We start from the raw sequence: 16,493 nt of genomic DNA on the forward strand, positions 1-16,493 counted from the left end.
ACGTCTCCTGCCAAACCAGCCGTTGACCTTGAACCAACTGGGTCGTGACCTTGTTCAGGTCTGGAACAACATCCCACAAGGGTTTCTGAACCATCTGGTGTCATCAATGAGACGTCATTGTCAGGCCTGTGTGCACGCACACGGTGGCCATACACGGTATTGACATTGTGAACTCACTTTCGACGCCACCCCTCTGCATGACCCCAGAGATTGGTAACGACAATGCCAGACGTTTTTGTTTTCTTTTCTGGATTTGGTATTGATCGTAAATAGCAAATAAATAATGTGTCAAATAATTGTGTTGATTTACTTACAAATAAGAAAATCACACCACTTTTAGTAATGCACAGGAACTTTTTTCCTACTAGTATATATATATTTTTTTTTTAAAGTACAAAAATTCACGTACTGGGTCCACTGAGGAGGTTCGATCCTGCGGCGGAAGCACCACATTCAAGCGTTCTATGGACTTAACTATATCCCGTCCAAGTACTTAACTTCAGAATAAAGATATGAAGAACAGCTTTATCCTAAATAATCCTACCACGTCTCCCCCCCCCCCTTTATTTAGTACTAGATCCGCACCTGGGTGTGGAAATAAAACGCACACCACTCGATTCTCTAGTATTATAGCAATTAGCTCGAGTCGCCTCCAGCCCTCCCCTTATTGATATTGATACTGATAACATATACCACTAGAGCACATTGATTCATTATTCATCGGCTACTGGGTGTGAACCATTTGGAAATTTGACATACAGTCTTAAACAGGAATTCCTCTACATTTTTGCATTAGTAGCAAGGGGTATTTTATATGCATCAACCTCCTGACAGAATAGTACGTACCAATGCCAGTCGTGGCGCACTTGCTAAAACGAGAAATAGCCCAATGGGCCCACGAACAGTGATCGATCTTAGACCGACTTGCATCAGGCGAGCGCTTTTCCACAGGGCATTTTAAATGTGTTTTACCAATAGTCAATAGGGTACCCACTACTGTCCTTTGGTACATTACCGGTTTGGTGAACAACAGCCGGCTTTACAGGCGTTGTGAGACATGGGGGGGGGGGGGGGGGGGGGGGGGGGGGGTGTGGCTCGGGGCTGGAAATGTCGTATTTAAAAACTTGAAATAAAATATGTTCTCAGGATCATGCCCCAGATTCTACTTTATCATAAGCGTAGGAGGACCGGGTGGGGGGGGGGGGGGGGGGGGGGGGATGACAAAACGTCATAGAGATTATCGATGTGTCAGATCGCCCTTTCAGTTGGTGCATTCTCCGGGAATGTGTCTTGTTCCTGGTGTGCTTAATCTAGACACGGTATAGGGGAATATTTACGACTGACCTGTAACAAAGAGATATCGCATGCTGTCGAGTTTCACAATATATAATATTACCTGTGTACTTGTAAGTACTGACTCTTAAGGTGTTGAAATATAGTTGCATACCTGTAAACGTTGTTGACTGTGTTAATACAGCCAATGCATTACGATTGTTATATCAAAGGTCGTGGTGTGTGCTATCCTGTCTGTGGGATGGTGAAAATAAAAGAGTCCTTGCTACTAATTGAAAACTTAAGTACGTTTCCTCTCTAAGACTATATGTCAGAATTAACAAATGACTGATATTCAATCGCCGATGACTAACAAATCAATGTGCTCTAGTGGAGTCGTTAAACAAAACAAACAGTGTAACATGGGCAGTCTACTGTATTTAATGTATACTCTTCAAAAAAGTAGGGACCTCTAATAAGAATTTACAATTGCCAAAATTGTAAGGTATATTAGCTGTGGGGAATGGTTATATGATAATAGTGAATTAATTGGGCAACCATCACAACCGGTAGTTCAGTATTACCGTAGGTTTTATGACCACCAAAGATCTTACATAGAAGGACGATTGGGGTCTGAAGTGTAATTTGAAAGTTGACAGGTTTTTTATCAGTAAATCGCAAATTCAAACAATAAAAATGACTAAAAACAAAACAATAGCAACTGTATGATCAACAGAATGAAAATGAAGGGCAGAAATAATGTTCCATAGTGATTAATCGACCTTCCTGAGAATTGTCAAACTCGATAATGACAGCCCACGCACGTGTACGGTGCAACTGCGTGATGCGCATGCAAACTACGAAATGTGTTTCGGTGTGTTGATAAACATACCTGAACGTGCTGTACTAGGATGTCTGTGGTCAAAACGTATGTTCGGTCTAACATTAATATTTCAGGTTCCACTACTTTTTTGAAGAGTATTGTTAGCTGTCCGTTACTCAACTCGCCTTGACCAGTTGAATAAGATCCAAATAACCTGATTTAATTTTATTACTGGGGTGCTGGAGGTCGAGATGCAGATTCCTGGGGAGGTAATGCAGTTTTAAAAACAAACAATCCTACCTCGCTCCCCCTACTTAGTCCACCCCTAGATACTTTCCTGGAAGTTGAACATGACAATTGCCACACGATACATAATGTCGATCACCAAAATGATTATATATCGGTGTGTGTTGGTGTGTATGTGTGTGTGTGTGTGTGAGGGGGGGGGAGGGGGGGAGGGGGGGAGGTGGATGGCAGTGAGGTACAGATAGTAGTAACTTATGAAATCATGTATACATGATACGTGTTGGCTCTTATGGATTTCTTGACTTTGTGTAACTTGTCAAAAGGTCGATGATAATTCAGGCGTCGATTGACACGGACGTGTGAGTGAGAATAATGAATACTATACAAAACACATTTCTATTACGTTTTTGTTTAATCGTATAACACCACCGTTCATCCAGTACTACATCCAGGCGCCGATCCGGGGCACGAGTGGGTGGGATGGGAGGGGGTTTTGTGGCGAGGGACTTGTTCGTTGTTTTTCGCCAAAAATACTACTCCATGTGCATTACTAATAATGAAATAAAAACATAATAACATTTTAAAATAACAAAATAAAATGAATTTAATTTCACTTATAAATACTCAAGAACACTCATATCTAGTACAGTTTTTAAGTATAGGGGAATGCCCGAGTAACTCTCCATTCCTGAAAAATACCAGAGACGATTATTGAATGTTAACGCACAAGTTTTCAATGGTAATACTACTACTACTACTACTACTAATAATAATAATAATAAAATAATACTAACAAAAAAAACAATGAACAAAATCCTATTCAAACACCTCTTACCATGTCGTGGCCTATGGTTAAATGCTTCATCTCTTTAGCAGTGCCCCCCCCCCCTCCACCCACCCCCACTCACACAGGGTTCGCGCCTTCGATCCTCGCGTTTAACCTTCACATACAAGCGTTCCAGTCATGATCGGAGCTTGGAGGCGGAACGTAGCCCAGTGGTAAAGCGTTCGCTTGATGCGCGGTCGGTCTAGGATCGATCCCTGTCGGTAGACCCATTGGGCTATTTCTCGCTCGAGCCAGTGCTCCACAACTGATGTAACAACGGCCGTGGTATGTACTATCCTATCTGTGGGATGGTGCATATAAAAGATCCCTTGCTGCTAACTGAAAAGATAATGCCGATGACAGACCATCACGTCAGCGACACATAACAGTAGCGGCGCGTATGTCGCCAGTAATCGGTTTCTATGTATATATGCATTGGCAGTGACAGACCATGACGTCAGCGACGCGAAGCAGTAGCAGCGCGTATGTCGTCAGTAATCGGTGTCTATGTATATATATACATTGGCAGTGACAGACCATGACGTCAGCGACGCAAAGCAGTAGCACCGCGTATGTCGTCAGTAATCGGTTTCTATGTATATATACATTGGCAGTGACAGGCTATGACATAAGCGAGGCCTGACGTGGCTGGGATGCACGTTCTGATCACTCTCCGAGCGATTTGTACGCTCTACGCCACACTACGCAGGCTCTGCACATGCACGACAATAAATAATCGAGGTTTGCAATAAGCAACAATGGACAATTATTGTACCATAGGCGATTTCAGGGGAGTGAAGGTGGGGTGGGTTGGTAGTGTCATTTCCATCTCATCCCTTGGAAAATTTAAAATCATAGGATAATTAAACAGGTTACTAAAATAAAAATGAAAATGGCATTCCCTCACAAATGCCATTATGACATATGTGCATAATGATAAAATAAATCAATATACAATTCACATACCCACCCAGTGGCATTACATATTCATTAATGGAAACCACCTCTTTTCGCTATCGTAGATCCTACCCTCTGTACATGTAGTGGTCACGTCTGTCATGGCACCCGTAGAGAGATGGGCGCTTCTCTTACGCTATAACCTGGACATAGTCTGCCACCAACCAGCTTAAATTACAGCCTTGCTACGTTGACGTTACGCGCCGCTGACGTGGTAGTCTGTCACCGGTATTAGCTCATGAAGTGGCGACAGCGGGTTTCCTCTAACAATATTTGTGTGGCCCTTAACCATATGTCTGACGCCATAAAACCGTAAACCGGCGGGGGGAGTACAACCTCTGGTGCAAAGGGAACAGTCTATATTGGGGACACAAGGCATATTTTAATATTCATTTACTTGGAGTAGGACAACGACAAAACACGTACATTTTTGTACGCACCCCTCCCCCGGTTCCTATGGGCTTGACATATTTCCCGTATGGCAGACATGTTTATCCTGAATTGTTTGGTCATACAAACATATACACTACCAAGAAAAGGAATATTTACTTAACGCCACATTAACACATGTTCAGGTATGGGTGCAGGGTGGGGGATCAGGGGTCGAAACCAAGCTCCAGTTAAGACAAAATGTTAATGTGTTTTCATTATATTTCTGGTGATCATGACACGACCGCGCTATAAATATCGCGCGCTATAGTCCAGACTTCCTTTCATATATTTTATTCTACGGCTGTTTGGGTCATTTTAACATGTGTCCGAGGAAGAAAGAGAGGAAACCCGTTTTCTTATTTTAAAAGCAGGAATAAATCATACTATGAACTTTCCCATCTCTCTCTCTCTCTCTCTCTCTCTCTCTCTCTCTCTCTCTCTCTCTCTCTCTCTCTCTCTCTCTCTCTCTCTCTCTCTCTCTCTCCAATAATCATATTAAAATCCAACTGCTACTCAGGAAACCTCATTGTGGGCCTAATCCACGAAGGCCATACATTCCTTCTTTCATAATTAGTGTGTTAAACGGGCATCGTTAACATGTGTAGTACTAACAATATGAGTGACCCTTCAATAGTGACGAAGTGGCGACAGCGGGTTTCCTCTCTGAATATCTGTGTTGTCCTTATCCATATGTCTGACGCCATATAACCGTAAATAAAATGTGTTGAGTGCGTCGTTAAATAAAACATGTCTTTCTTCTTTCTTACACGTGTTCTCTTTGTTCATCTAGTCAAGTCCCCGTATTACTGAGACCTGATTTGTAATTACCCCTCCCCCACCCCTCCTCTACCACCACCACCACCCCTACCCCCATATCGCAGTTGCTTTAGGCTAGTTACGGCCTAAGTTCTACATCTGCACTTATAACCAGTCTGGTTGAGATACACGATGTGTTCCGAACGGGCTGATCATAATCATGTGGTATCCGTAACAAGTTCTCAATAGAGTTATTTATAAAGTATCACGTCCTGACCTACATCAGCTGAGAGCAATGACATACATGTGTGTAGGTTAGCGGCACGTAATTTTTGCTCTTGTTTTTATCAAAATAGAGACCCGGACGATACTAGCTTTTCGTTAAGTAATTAATATTATCCTGTATAAGCTGAGGAGTCTTATTTATCAAGACAACTGAGTCACATCATGGGCGTACATAGGATTTTGAAAAGGGGGGTTCCAAATTAGATTGCAGAGATATTGGGCATATATTTCTATGTTGAGTTTTGAAAGGGGGGGTTCCAAAATAGATTGCAGAGATATTGGGCATATATTTCTATGTTGAGTAAATATAATAATGTCAGATATCAATGTCAGATATATTAAATTATAAAAAAAAGCGATTTCGGGGGGGGGGGGGTATCGGTCGAACCCATCGAACCCCCCTCCCCTCCCCTCCCCCCCCATGTACGCCCATGCACATTAATCACGCTTTGAGTTGTCTAATGACAATTAAAGCTACATGTGGCGAATATATTTCTTTATGAACCAAGTCGTCAAAAACCTTCAGAATTCTACAACCACATTCCCTTTGTAGATCTACCGTCATTTTAGTTGTCTGGCTAAGCCGAGGACAGTTCCATAAATAACTTTATATACGTGGCAATACTGTTTCAAATCATCTATATCTGTTAGGGCTAATATAAAAAAAACCGCATATTCTTATTAGGTTGATGGAAATCAGATGCGGATTCAAGTAGAGGGGGGAAGGGGGGGAGGGGGGCGGGGTCGGATGAGAAACACTGATCACAGCCCCATTCCAATTCAGTCTGGTACATTTATTATCACTACCTCGTCGGTGGGCTATTTCTCGTTCTAGCCAATGCACCACGACTGGAATATATAATGCGGTGGTATGTGTTGTCCTGTCTGTGGGATGGTACATATAACAGATCACTTACTACTAATAGCAAACATGTAGCGGGTTTCCTCTCTAAGACTATGTGTTAAAATTACCAAATGTTTAACATCCAACAGCCGATGATTAAAAAGACATGTTTGCTCTAGTGGTGTCGTTAAACAACACATACTTTTTTAAGCTTTACTTTCTCAAGTAATTTATATGAACTTTAGTTTGAGTTGCATTACTACACGTTTGCGGTCGTGGCGGTCTATATTTAGATGACAATGACGCGCCATCATTTTAAATATAGACTAGTTATCCTGCTGTCAATGCGACAGACCTGACTCCCGCCCATTACACAAAGTTAGTGGTGACATTTTAAATATGTTACCCTGTTATTCAATTGTGCACCCACTACGTCCAGAAGACCAGTTAAAACAAAGTGTTTCTGACATTTTAAGCTCGGCCAATACTAAGTCAGTCAATACTAGCGAACTGGGATCAAACCGTCTCTTGTCAAATGATTGACAAAGTTAGTGTGACATTTTCGATGTGTTACATTTTAGCTGGGAATACTCTAGCTTTTTCGATTAGGAATGGACAAAGTTAATGTTTTATTTTAAATGTGTTACACTAATATTTACAGTTACACTACGTCCAGACATATGGTTAAGGACCACACACATACTTTTAGAGGTTACCCGCTGTCGCCACTGCATGGGCTACTCCCTGTGATTACAAAGTTAGGTGATCTTTTAAATATGTTACACCATCCTCAAGACTGGACACTACATACCATGGTCTTTGTTACACCAGTTGTGGAGCACTGGCTGTGAGCGAGAAATAGTCAATAGTGCCACCGACGGGATTAGGACATGGAAATGTGTTACACTAATGGTCAATACTGCACACACTACGGTACAAAAATCAATCAGTGTGAATTTTAAACTGTTTCACTAATAGTCAAGCTGTTGCACACACTACGTCCATATTCTGATCGACAAAGGCAGTGTCGCATTTTAAATGTGTTACACTAAAAGTCAATACGTTGACAGTGAAAACGCCAACGCCATATGATTGACAAAGTTAGTGTGACATTCCAAGTTTGTTACACTAATGGTCAATACTGCACACACTACGTCTACCATTATGATTGACAAATGTCATATGTGACATTTTAAATGTGTTACGTACTAATAGTCAATACTGCACACACTACGTCCCGCCCTGTGATTGACAAAGTCAGTGTGACATTTTAAATGTGTTACACTAATAGTCAATACTGCACACACTACGTCCCGCCCTGTGATTGACAAAGTCAGTGTGACATTTTAAATGTGTTACACTAATAGTCAATACTGCACACACTACGTCCCGCCCTGTGATTGACAAAGTCAGTGTGACATTTTAAATCTGTTACACTAATAGTCAATACTGCACACACTACGTCCCGCCATATGATTGACAAAGTTAGTGTGACATTTTAAATGTGTTACACTAATAGTCAATACTGCACACACTACGTCCCGCCCTATGATTGACAAAGTTAGTGTGACATTTTAAATGTGTTACACTAATAGTCAATACTGCACACACTACGTCCCGCCCTATGATTGACAAAGTTAGTCTGACATTTTAAATGTGTTACACTAATAGTCAATACTGCACACACTACGTCCCGCCCTATGATTGACAAAGTTAGTGTGACATTTTAAATGTGTTACACTAATAGTCAATACTGCACACACTACGTCCCGCCCTATGATTGACAAAGTTAGTGTGACATTTTAAATGTGTTACACTAATAGTCAATACTGCACACACTACGTCCCGCCCTATGATTGACAAAGTTAGTGTGACATTTTAAATGTGTTACACTAATAGTCAATACTGCACACACTACGTCCCGCCCTATGATTGACAAAGTTAGTGTGACATTTTAAATGTGTTACACTAATAGTCAATACTGCACACACTACGTCCCGCCCTATGATTGACAAAGTTAGTGTGACATTTTAAATGTGTTACACTAATAGTCAATACTGCACACACTACGTCCCGCCCTATGATTGACAAAGTTAGTGTGACATTTTAAATGTGTTACACTAATAGTCAATACTGCACACACTACGTCCCGCCCTATGATTGACAAAGTTAGTGTGACATTTTAAATGTGTTACACTAATAGTCAATACTGCACACACTACGTCCCGCCCTGTGATTGACAAAGTTAGTCTGACATTTTAAATGTGTTACACTAATAGTCAATACTGCACACACTACGTCCCGTCCTGTGATTGACAAAGTTAGTCTGACATTTTAAATGTGTTACACTAATAGTCAATACTGCACACACTACGTCCCGCCCTGTGATTGACAAAGTTAGTCTGACATTTTAAATGTGTTACACTAATAGTCAATACTGCACACACTACGTCCCGCCCTGTGATTGACAAAGTTAGTCTGACATTTTAAATGTGTTACACTAATAGTCAATACTGCACACACTACGTCCCGCCCTATGATTGACAAAGTTAGTCTGACATTTTAAATGTGTTACACTAATAGTCAATACTGCACACACTACGTCCCGCCCTATGATTGACAAAGTTAGTCTGACATTTTAAATGTGTTACACTAATAGTCAATACTGCACACACTACGTCCCGCCCTATGATTGACAAAGTTAGTCTGACATTTTAAATGTGTTACACTAATAGTCAATACTGCACACACTACGTCCCTCCCTGTGATTGACAAAGTTAGTCTGACATTTTAAATGTGTTACACTAATAGTCAATACTGCACACACTACGTCCCGCCCTATGATTGACAAAGTTAGTCTGACATTTTAAATGTGTTACACTAATAGTCAATACTGCACACACTACGTCCCGCCCTGTGATTGACAAAGTTAGTCTGACATTTTAAATGTGTTACACTAATAGTCAATACTGCACACACTACGTCCCGCCCTATGATTGACAAAGTTAGTCTGACATTTTAAATGTGTTACACTAATAGTCAATACTGCACACACTACGTCCCGCCCTATGATTGACAAAGTTAGTGTGACATTTTAAATGTGTTACACTAATAGTCAATACTGCACACACTACGTCCCGCTTTATGATTGACAAAGTTAGTGTGACATTTTAAATGTGTTACACTAATAGTCAGTACTGCACACACTACGTCCCGCTCTATGATTGACAAAGTTAGTCTGACATTTTAAATCTGTTACACTAATAGTCAATACTGCACACACTACGTCCCGCTCTATGATTGACAAAGTTAGTCTGACATTTTAAATCTGTTACACTAATAGTCAATACTGCACACACTACGTCCCGCCCTATGATTGACAAAGTTAGTACTGACATTTTAAATGTGTTACACTAATAGTCAATACTGCACACACTACGTCCCGCCCTATGATTGACAAAGTTAGTCTGACATTTTAAATGTGTTACACTAATAGTCAATACTGCACACACTACGTCCCGCCCTATGATTGACAAAGTTAGTGTGACATTTTAAATGTGTTACACTAATAGTCAATACTGCACACACTACGTCCCGCCCTGTGATTGACAAAGTTAGTACTGACATTTTAAATGTGTTACACTAATAGTCAATACTGCACACACTACGTCCCGCCCTATGATTGACAAAGTTAGTACTGACATTTTAAATGTGTTACACTAATAGTCAATACTGCACACACTACGTCCCGCCCTATGATTGACAAAGTTAGTGTGACATTTTAAATGTGTTACACTAATAGTCAATACTGCACACACTACGTCCCGCCCTATGATTGACAAAGTTAGTGTGACATTTTAAATGTGTTACACTAATAGTCAATACTGCACACACTACGTCCCGCCCTATGATTGACAAAGTTAGTCTGACATTTTAAATGTGTTACACTAATAGTCAATACTGCACACACTACGTCCCGCCCTATGATTGACAAAGTTAGTGTGACATTTTAAATGTGTTACACTAATAGTCAATACTGCACACACTACGTCCCGCCCTATGATTGACAAAGTTAGTGTGACATTTTAAATGTGTTACACTAATAGTCAATACTGCACACACTACGTCCCGCCCTATGATTGACAAAGTTAGTGTGACATTTTAAATGTGTTACACTAATAGTCAATACTGCACACACTACGTCCCGCCCTATGATTGACAAAGTTAGTGTGACATTTTAAATGTGTTACACTAATAGTCAATACTGCACACACTACGCCCCGCCCTATGATTGACAAAGTTAGTGTGACATTTTAAATGTGTTACACTAATAGTCAATACTGCACACACTACGCCCCGCCCTATGATTGACAAAGTTAGTGTGACATTTTAAATGTGTTACACTAATAGTCAATACTGCACACACTACGTCCCGCCCTATGATTGACAAAGTTAGTCTGACATTTTAAATGTGTTACACTAATAGTCAATACTGCACACACTACGTCCCGCCCTATGATTGACAAAGTTAGTCTGACATTTTAAATGTGTTACACTAATAGTCAATACTGCACACACTACGTCCCGCCCTATGATTGACAAAGTTAGTCTGACATTTTAAATGTGTTACACTAATAGTCAATACTGCACACACTACGTCCCGCCCTATGATTGACAAAGTTAGTCTGACATTTTAAATGTGTTACACTAATAGTCAATACTGCACACACTACGTCCCGCCCTATGATTGACAAAGTTAGTGTGACATTTTAAATGTGTTACACTAATAGTCAATACTGCACACACTACGTCCCGCCCTATGATTGACAAAGTTAGTGTGACATTTTAAATGTGTTACACTAATAGTCAATACTGCACACACTACGTCCCGCCCTATGATTGACAAAGTTAGTGTGACATTTTAAATGTGTTACACTAATAGTCAATACTGCACACACTACGTCCCGCCCTATGATTGACAAAGTTAGTCTGACATTTTAAATGTGTTACACTAATAGTCAATACTGCACACACTACGTCCCGCCCTATGATTGACAAAGTTAGTGTGACATTTTAAATGTGTTACACTAATAGTCAATACTGCACACACTACGTCCCGCCCTATGATTGACAAAGTTAGTGTGACATTTTAAATGTGTTACACTAATAGTCAATACTGCACACACTACGTCCCGCCCTATGATTGACAAAGTTAGTGTGACATTTTAAATGTGTTACACTAATAGTCAATACTGCACACACTACGTCCCGCCCTATGATTGACAAAGTTAGTGTGACATTTTAAATGTGTTACACTAATAGTCAATACTGCACACACTACGTCCCGCCCTATGATTGACAAAGTTAGTGTGACATTTTAAATGTGTTACACTAATAGTCAATACTGCACACACTACGTCCCGCCCTATGATTGACAAAGTTAGTGTGACATTTTAAATGTGTTACACTAATAGTCAATACTGCACACACTACGTCCCGCCCTATGATTGACAAAGTTAGTGTGACATTTTAAATGTGTTACACTAATAGTCAATACTGCACACACTACGTCCCGCCCTATGATTGACAAAGTTAGTGTGACATTTTAAATGTGTTACACTAATAGTCAATACTGCACACACTACGTCCCGCCCTGTGATTGACAAAGTTAGTGTGACATGTTAAATGTGTTACACTAATAGTCAATACTGCACACACTACGTCCCGCCCTATGATTGACAAAGTTAGTGTGACATTTTAAATGTGTTACACTAATAGTCAATACTGCACACACTACGTCCCGCCCTATGATTGACAAAGTTAGTGTGACATTTTAAATGTGTTACACTAATAGTCAATACTGCACACACTACGTCCCGCCCTGTGATTGACAAAGTTAGTGTGACATTTTAAATGTGTTACACTAATAGTCAATACTGCACACACTACGTCCCGCCCTGTGATTGACAAAGTTAGTGTGACATTTTAAATGTGTTACACTAATAGTCAATACTGCACACACTACGCCCCGCCCTGTGATTGACAAAGTTAGTGTGACATTTTAAATGTGTTACACTAATAGTCAATACTGCACACACTACGCCCCGCCCTGTGATTGACAAAGTTAGTGTGACATTTTAAATGTGTTACACTAATAGTCAATACTGCACACACTACGTCCCGCCCTATGATTGACAAAGTTAGTGTGACATTTTAAATGTGTTACACTAATAGTCAATACTGCACACACTACGCCCCGCCCTGTGATTGACAAAGTTAGTGTGACATTAAAAATGTGTTACACTAATAGTCAATACTGCACACACTACGTCCCGCCATATGATTGACAATGCTTATATGAATAAATGTTCAGGCATTTTCGTTTGTTGTGACATTTTAAATGTGTTACACTAATAGTCAATACTGCACACACTACGTCCCGCCCTGTGATTGACAAAGTTAGTGTAACATTTTAAATGTGTTACACTAATAGTCAATACTGCACACACTACGTCCCGCCCTATGATGTGACAAAGTTAGGCTGTTTGTGACATTTCACAAGTCGAGTTTCACAACATTACCTGTGTACTTGTAAGTACTGACTTTTAAAGCATGGAAATATGGGTGCATCGCTGTAAACGCTATTGATGTCGTTATTAAACGGTCCAGTTACAGCCAGTGCATGAAAGGTCTTGGTATGTGCTATCCTGTCCGGTGGAAGGTGTTGGGGGTGGGGGCAACTAGTGATAACCTATGGAATCATGCATACATTATAAATATTGGGTCTCGTGTATTTGTGTACCTTGTAAATAAAAACAAAAAATAATACTAAAATAACAACAACAACGACAACAACAACAAATACAAACCCCAAACACCCCCCCCCCCCTAAAAACAACAACAACAACAATAAAAACAACAAAAAAAAACAAACAAACAAACAAACCAAAAAAACACAACAAAAACAACAAGAACAACAAAACAAAAAACAAAACAACTTTTGTGTTGAAATCGTTGAAAGGTCGGTTGTAATTCAGGCGTGGATTGACACGGGTGTAATAAAATAAAAGTACTAATAAAAAAATACTACTAATAAAATACTAATAATAATTTTCTCGTGCAGTTGTATATCTTGTATGTAATATGTAAATTAACCACGGAATACCTGTAACAGCCGAGTATAGTTTACACTGTCTAAAACTAGGATCATCAGTCGCCATTCTGTAAAGAGTGGATTCTGGGACGTGTTCAGAAAGGCGAGCGCTCGCGAACTGTTTGCCTGGTTCCTTCTGTCATATCACATTCATCAAACGTTAGGCGCGGGGCGGGATTTAGCTCAGTCGGTTGAGCGCTCGTCTGAGGAGCTTGCGTTGCAGGTTCGAACCACCTTGGTGGATCCATTCACCTAGTATACCACAACTGGCCAAAGGCAGCTGTGGTGTGTGCTATCCTGTTTCTGTGAAAGTGCATATGAAAGATCCCTTGCTGAGTTATAATTGCCAAATGTTTGACATCCACTAGTCGATGATTAATTAATCATCTTGCTCTAGTGGTGTCGTTAAACAAAACTACATTTGTCGTCCAGCACTATATCCAGGCGCGGATCCTGAAATGGGGGATGTGTGTTGTGTGTGTGTGTGCTGGGGGTGTTGGTGGAGTGTGTGTGTGGGGGGGGGGGGGGGGCGTTCGAGTACAGATTGGAGTTTGTATGAACGCAGACAATGTAGCGTAGCTGTTACATCGACTGGTTCTAACCAAACACCTCGATACTCCAAGCAGGACCCGACCGCCCGTGTTTTCGTCACACATAAAGCACCCCCTTTAACACAGTCGTGGATCAGCACCTGAATTGTTCACCATGAGACTTGAAGAAAAACGCGCACCACTCACTTCGCCTGTGTTGTGTTCGTTTGAAGAGCCCTAGCAACCTGGTCACGGTCTAGTGATCGATATATAGATAGAATACACGTTTAACTAGGTCTCTTGATCGATATATCCAACAACAGAGTCACCCGTCTCCTGACAGCCATTTTGTCGAGTTACCTGTCTGTTGATTGCAGAGGTAAGTAAATGATTTTCACCAATTCAGAGCACATTGTTTGTAAATATAATACGTATTAGCTTTAACAAAACATTGTTTTAATACTTTGAGTTTATAGTTTACACCAGTATTAATTGTCAAACAGTACATTTCGATATTTAAACAACGTCGCCGAGTTTGCTCAACATGTCACGTTTTAACACGGATCTAAACGTGTTCATGTCTCAAACATTGCGGGTGGTTGTGTCTGCACTCAACACATTTTATTTACGGTTATATGGCGTTAGACATATGATTAAGGACCACACAGATATAGAGAGGATTCCCGCTGTCGCCACTTCATGGGCTACTCTTTGTGATTAGCAGCAAGATCTATTTTATATGCACCATCCCACAGACAGGACAGTACATACCACGGTCTTTGCTACATCAGTTGTGGAGCACTGGGGGGGGGGGGGAGAGAGGACAACCTCTATTGTAAGGGGAACAGTCTTTATTTGGAAAGTAAATAAATAAAATACCTACATTTTTGTCTTACGCACCCTTTCCCCGGTTCCTATAGGCTTGAACTATTTCCCGTATTGTGGACATGTTTATCCTGAATTGTTTGGCGATACAAACACATATGCAACACCAACCAAAGGAATGCTTATTTAACGACTTATTAAACCATTTTCAGACGCGGGTGCAGGGTGGGGGATCAGATCAGGGGTCGAAACCACGCTCCAGTTAAGACAAAATGTCCATCTGTTTTCAATATATCTCATAGTCCAGACCCCCTTTCATATATTTTATACTATGGCTGTTCTGGTTATTTTTACATCTGTCCGCGAAAGGAAAGAGGAAGCCCGTTATAGGGTTTTTTTATTTTGTATTTTGAAAGCAGGAATAAATCATACTATGCCCTTTCCCATCTCTCTCTCTCTCTCTCTCTCTCTCTCTCTCTCTCTCTCTCTCTCTCTCTCTCTCTCTCTCTCTCTCTCTCTTTGAGGTTCGGTTGTGAGGTTAATATATATGGAGTGTGGGAGTGCGGGGGGGGGGGAGGGGGAGGGTAGAGCACAAGCTTTAGTGGAGGGGACACAGCTTGTGGGGGGGGGGGGGTAACAGTGCCTATTGTAATCTTCATTTATAGATATATTGAGTAGAGGTAAAAAACGAACCCAAAAAACCCCAACAAAACAAACATTTTTCTCCACCGTCCCCTCCCCCGATTTGGACCTTGATCAAGATTTTCTTTTTTTTTAAAATGAACAGTTTCACCTGATGTATATCAATAGGAAATACTGCCTTAGCGACAACAGACTTAAGTTTTTCGCTCTACCTTTAAGTTTAAGGGGGGATTTGGCTCAGTTGGTCGAGTGTTCGCTTGAGGTGATTGCATGGCAATGTTTGACATCCAATAGCCGATGATTAATGAATAAGTTTGCTCTAGTGGTGTCGTTAAACAACACAAACTTGTTTTAAGCTTTGCTTTCACAAGCAATTTATATGAACTATATTTTGAGTTGTTTGATGACACCACTAGAGCATATTAATTAATGAATCAACAGCTATTGCATGTCAGACATTTGGTAATGTTGACTATTAATCTTCAAAGATCAGCTACATTTTTATTAGCAACATGAGATCTCTTATAGGCACTTTCCCACGGACAGAACGACACATACCACGGTCTTTGATATACTAGTCGTGGGATAATGAAGTAGGAACCATGTGTTGTTTTTTATAAGGTCTATGAAAAGCAGGTGCGGATAGAAGGGGAGTTGCGTGAGAGACGGTTATCGCAACCCCAGCCCAGTTCAGCCTGGTAAATTTGCTTTCACTAGCAAGTTACTTAAACGTTATTTTTTATTGTTTAACGGTAACATTAGAGCACATTCACTAATTAGTCATCGGCTATTAGACATTTGTTAATTTTGACTCGTAGTCTTCCGAGAAAACCTGCTACATTTTTTCATTAGCAACAAGGTATATTTTCCCACATACTAGACAGCACACACCACTGTCCTTG

Source organism: Gigantopelta aegis, chromosome 13 (assembly GCF_016097555.1).
Source record: "Gigantopelta aegis isolate Gae_Host chromosome 13, Gae_host_genome, whole genome shotgun sequence".
NCBI classification, from domain to species: domain Eukaryota; kingdom Metazoa; phylum Mollusca; class Gastropoda; order Neomphalida; family Peltospiridae; genus Gigantopelta; species Gigantopelta aegis.